Source organism: Oryctolagus cuniculus, chromosome 8 (assembly GCF_051225735.1).
Source record: "Oryctolagus cuniculus isolate XC-2025 breed Fujian yellow rabbit chromosome 8, ASM5122573v1, whole genome shotgun sequence".
Taxonomy (NCBI): Eukaryota; Metazoa; Chordata; class Mammalia; order Lagomorpha; family Leporidae; genus Oryctolagus; species Oryctolagus cuniculus.
The window spans coordinates 70,372,819-70,378,900 of record NC_142874.1 but is presented as its reverse complement, the minus strand read 5'-3'; positions in this window follow the sequence as shown (position 1 = coordinate 70,378,900).

Sequence of the window (6,082 nt, the reverse complement as noted above, 5' to 3'; positions counted from 1 at the left end):
AATTTAAAATTTTCCAGAAAATTGCAACAAGTGATTTTCACAGTGGTGTCGTAAGTAATAAATATTTGGTAACATTCAGTCATATTTTATTTGTGTATATCTTTTCTCGAACAAAGTGAAATAAGAGTTAACCAGTAAAACACTCCTACTTGAATCATCCAAGGCAGTTTTTCAGGAGTCAGAGAAAATTCTGGATCAGGATGGGGGTTGTGACAGAGCTGGTTGTGTTAGTCTGTTGCTTTCTTCATCCTGTCAGGAGGTTTGAAAAGCAAATTAAATCTATGGTCAAGCATGAATTATCATAGAGAAAAATGCTCATCTCTTGGGCTCTTTCTGCCATGTAACTTTTATTAAAAGGGCTCACCTCTTACCTTGTCTCACGTTCTGTTAACCTGCAGGATGCTGTTAGAACACAAGGGGCGGTGGCTACTGCTGAGCCCAGGAAAGTGGCCATGGCGGTTCTGGAGGCTCAGCAGCCCCAGAGAACTGTCAGGCCTGCGTGCCAGGCTCTGAAGCCCTGAGGAGGGGACCTTTGCTTGTGGGGCAGTGGGCTTCATAGCTGTGACAGGCAATACTGTGGGCGAGCAGAAAAGGGGCTTCAGGATAAAGAAGCCACTGAGAAAGAATGCAGCGTGGCCTTGGCAATTGGTTGTTTTTATTAAATATTTGTGACTGAGTCCTGCTTAAATTACAAAATAAAGGAACTGGTTTTGGAAGATTTTCAGTGGAGACGTCCCACATCAGTTTATATGAATGTCTTGGGCAACATCAGCAGAATTACAGAAAGTAAGAGCATACACCTTTTTATTTTTATAGATTTATTTTATTATCTGTAAGAGTTTCAGATACACACACACACACACATGCACATACACAAAGACACACACAGATACAGATCTTCTATCGCTGGTTCACTCCCCAAGTGGCTGCAATGGCCAAGGCAGAGACAGACAGAATCTAGGAGATGGGAGCTTCTTCCAGGTCTCCCACATGGGTGGCAGACACCCAGACACTTGGGCCATCTTCTACTGCTTTTCCCAGGGTACGAGCAGGGAGCTGGATTGGAAGTGGAGCACCTGAGACAGGGACTGGCTCCTATATGGGATTCTGGTGGTGGCTTTATCAGCTATGGTACATCACCAGGCTCCATTTTTAGTTTGAATGAGAGCTTAGCTGCCTTTCTTTTATGTTCACTTTTGTTTACACTGCCCTCTTTCTTTATAGTGTTAATAATAGAAACAGGTGTAGCTTGCTCCCCACCAGTGCCTGAATACCTGGACTGTGTTCCAGTATACTGCACTGAGATTTGTGGAAGTGCTGAGCTATAGAGTGGAAGAGTTCTTTGAAATATTTTTGTGGTTTGGAGTCTGAAATTGAAATTCTGAACTTGTATGGCTGATCATAGACAACACCAAAATATCTATCAATAATGTGAAATAATATCTTTAGTGCAAACCACCCTCGTCAAGAATGGAAACTTGAGTGTTTAACAACAAAACAATCATGTACATATGTGGGTATGAATGTACATATAAAATTATGTGTGTAGCCATATGTCATTACATATGAAGACATACATGTAATAAATAGATGACACGCAAATATAAGGATACTTGAAGAATTCATGTAAAAAGTTAAAAATATAAGTTTATTTTGGTGCAAAAATATTTTTAATAGTAACTGGAAATGCATATAATGAAATGCCTATGCAAAAATCCCAAAATAAGCTCATACTTTTAATTCCATTTTTTGCAGTTTTTCAAGAACTCTTGTACACACACTTTCCCTGGGTGTATACATATAGAATACAAGAAACAGAGTGAGATAGATTTGCATGTACTTGAAAGTTACTATGCTCACTGTATTTATGGTTTCCTCATAATAGGTATTGCCATGTACTTTTGGAAGATCCCTTATGTGTATGAATTTCAAAAACCTTTTGTTACCAAAACAAACTTATTTCAATTATATCTTCCACAGACTTCTTGAAGTCCCCTCATGTAGTAGTTGCTCTGCAAATACAAGGGAACTCAAAACATTTGTGGAAAATGTGCGCCATCTTTGAATTCCATTTTTCCAGCAAAATTTTGAAGTATCCTTGTATATTAAGTGTTAGCAACAGAGAGAAAATAAGATAAGTATTTTGTCCTGAAGGTGCTTACAGTATAATTTTGGAGTCTAGAAAAGATGAACATGACATTTTATTGTTTGAAAAGACAAATTGGTATAGGGGGTTAAAGTGCTGCCTTCAACACAAGCATCCCATATGAATGCAATTCAAGTTCTGATTGCTCCACTTCTATCTACCTCCCTGGTTATGTTCCTGGGACCACAGCAGGTAATGGCCCAAGTGCTTGGGTCCCTGCCACCCGTGTGGGAGACTCGAATGGAGATCCAGGCTCCTGGCTTCAGCCTGGCCCAGCACTAGCCCTTGTGGCCATTTGGGGGTGCACTAGCAGATGGAAGATATTTCTGTTTCTGTCTGTCCCTCTCTTTCTCTCTGTCACTCTGCCTTTCAAATAAATCAATAAACCTGAACCGCAGCAATGCTATGATCATAGTGCTCCAAGGCACAAAGCACCACCTGTGTGCAAGCTGCCTGGGGAGACAACATGTACAGAGAAATGGGAAAGAAAATTCCATCCAGAAGTCTGCCTCTTGATTTGAGCTTCTCCTTATGGATTATCACCAAATTTATACAAGAACCTTAAAACCCTAAATTGTTTTTCTTAATTATTTATCTCTGACTGGATCCATGCTTTCCCCTTCCAATTCTGATATTTTGTTCTTCTGTGACTAGTAACATTTCGTAAGTACAAGAGTTAAAAATATACCAGGGGATTCCAATTCAATCCCATCAAAGTGGCAGGTACCAATGCCATCTCACTATTCCAAGTGATCAATTTCAGTTCACAATTGATCATAATGAAAGGACTAAGAGTCAAAGGGAGCACATAAACAAGTCTAGTACCTGCTAACACTAACCGATGGAATAAATAAAGGGGAGAGTGATCCAACATGGGAAGTGAGATACTCAGCAGACTCATAGAATGGCAGATGTCCTAAATAGCACTCTGGCCTCAGAATCAGCCCTAAAGCATTTGGATCTGGCTGAAAAGCCCATGAGAGTATTTCAGGCATGGAAAGCCAAGACACTCTGGCAAAAAGATCTCTGTGAGTGAGATCCCAGTGGAAAGAACAGGTCTTCAAAGAAGGAGGTACCTTTCTCTGAAGGGAGGAGAGAACCTCCACTTTGACTATGACCTTGTCTAAACAAGATAAGAATCGGAGAACTCAGAGGGCTTCCATAGCCTTGGAAACTCATGACCGGAGCATAGGGAGACTACTGATGCCATAGACAGGAGTGTCAATCGGTAAAGTCAACAACAGGAGTCACTGTGCACTTACTCCTCATGTAGGATCTCTGTCCTTAATGTGCTGTGTATTGAGATTTAATGCTATAACGAGTACTCAAACAATATATTTCACTTTGTGTTTCTATGGGGGTGCAAACTGTTGAAATCTTTACTTAATGTATACTAAACTGATCCTCTGTAAAAAAAAAAAAAAATTATCAACTCCCAACTTGACTCTCACTGGGATTAAACATGACAATAGGTCTGATCTGATTTCATCATCATTTAAAAAAAATCATCTATTATTTTTCACTTTATGTTTCTGTGTGAGAGCAAACTGTTGAAATCCTTACTTAATGTATACTAAGCTGATCTTCTGTATATTAAGATAATCGAAAATGAATCTTGATGTGAATGGAAGGGGAGAGGGAGTGGGAAAGGGGAGGGTAGTGGGTGGGAGGGACGGTATGTGGGGGAAGCCATTGTAATCCATAAATCGTACTTTGGAAATTTATATTCATTAAATAAAAGTTAAAAAAAAAGAAAAAAAATTTAAGAATAAACAATCCCATCTTTACTCCTTTCCTTATTTTATTTTTTGTTGACTTTGATAAATTTCATAGAACTTATCCTTGTGTATATTAGAGACAGTTTCACAAATTTTGGGAACCATTGATAGATTGTTAATTTGGTGCTCAATGTGGACTTAATGATTGTTACATTAATTAATGTTTTCAAAACAACTGAGTTTCATTACGTTTGGATTATAGCAACCTGAATTATTACATGTCTTATCTTATATTTTAGTTTTTAAGGCATTCTAGATTAGCCTGCAGGAAATCTGGCCAATTTTCATGATGAATTTACTCAGCTATATATTGCATAATTCAGTCACACAGCTGTAAGGTCTGGCGTGTTCTCTGAGGGCTATGGTTTTACTTGTAGGTTTGTGTCAAGGAAATATACTCCAATAAATATGATTTATACTCAGACTTTTTTCTATGCATACTCATTTACTAATATTATATGCAAATTAATTAATTTTTTTCTATTTTATTTAAAGGCAAAGAAGGAGAATCAGACAGACAGGGAGACAAAGAGACAGAGTATGATCTTCCATTGGCTGATTCATTCTCCAAATGCCCACAACAGCTAGGGTTGGGGCCAGGCTGAAGCCAAGAGCCAGGAACTCAATTTGGGTCTTCCAAGTGTTTAGCAGGGAGCCAAGTACTTGAGCCATCGCCTGTTGGCTCCTGGGGTGCACAGCAGGAAGAAGCTGAGTCAGAAGAGGAGGAGCTATGAGTGGAACCAGGCATTCTGATCTGGGATGTGGGCATCCCACATGGCAATTTAACTACAGTGCTGGATGCCCTCCCTGCATGTTAATTTTTAACCTAAAACTATAGGATGTAACTTTTTTTCTTTTAAAGAATTTATTTACTGGAGAGGTAGAGTTACAGACAGAGAGAGGGAGAGACAAAAAGGTCTTCTATCTGCTGGTTCACTCCCCAAATAACAACAGCTGGAGCTGTGCTGATCCGAAGCCAGGAGCCAGGAGATTCTTCCAGGTCTCCCATGCGAGTGCAGGGGCCCAAGCACGTGGACTATCTTCTACTGCTTTCCCAGGCCCAGAGCAGAGAGAGGAATTGGAAGAGGAGTTGACAGGATATGAACTGGTCCCCATATGGGATGCTGGTGCTGCAGGCAGAGGCTTACCCCACTACACCACAGCGCTGGCCCCAATGTGATGTACTTTTAAAATAAACTCTATCTATGTTTGTTTTCCTTAAAACAATTAATTCACATGTCAAGTGAAGAATGTCACAAACATCGCACTGAAACTTTTTCAACAGCATTCTAGTAAGGAAATATTTATTCAGAAAAACTCTGGGGCAGTGTTGAGGCATAGTGGGTTGAGCTGCCAGTGTTTCACTTCCAATCCGGCTCCCTGCTAATGTACCTGGGAAAGCAGAGGAACATGGCCCAAGTGCTTGGGCCACTGTCACCCACATGGGAGACCTGGATGGAATTCTAGGCTCCAGGCTGTTGTAGCCATTTGGGGAGTAAATGAAATGATGGAAGATCTCTCTCTCTTTCTCTCTCTCTTTCTCTCTGTAACTCTGCCTTTCAAATAAATAAATAAATCTTTTTTTAAGCAAAAAATTGTTTTCTTTCTGGTCATAGTTTTAATAAAAATGTTCCTTAATGGTTATTTGAAGTAGGTGTTTCTTGTTTATGAAGAGGTTATATGTCATAGAGACCAAGAGTGTGGGAACTATACTGAAGTACAGACTGTTAACTATTCGCTTCCCATTGTCATGATTGCTGCATGTCAGGATACATGAACAAAAGCATCACATGCAAACTTTGCTTTCTCCCATCCCATCTGTGATGGGGATAAGGAGCACAGGAATGTGGAAATCACCTTAGCTTGGATCCAACCCTCGGTGAAGTCACGGTCCTGGTTATACTTAGAAACAGAATTTCAATATATCACTAAGGATAAGAGATTTATGAGAGCACTGAAGGTCGTAAGGCCACTTGTACTTGGTGACAATAGATTAGATGACAATGAAGCTATGTGGAAGCTGTATGTTGAGAAGGTTGATTCTCGGAGCTAAGGTAGGGATAATTAAAGTGAGTTTCCATGGAACTTGTTAAAGTTGCACTTTTTAACCATGACCATCCCAAGGCGTTTTATGAACCGGAAAGCCCTGTAGTGATAA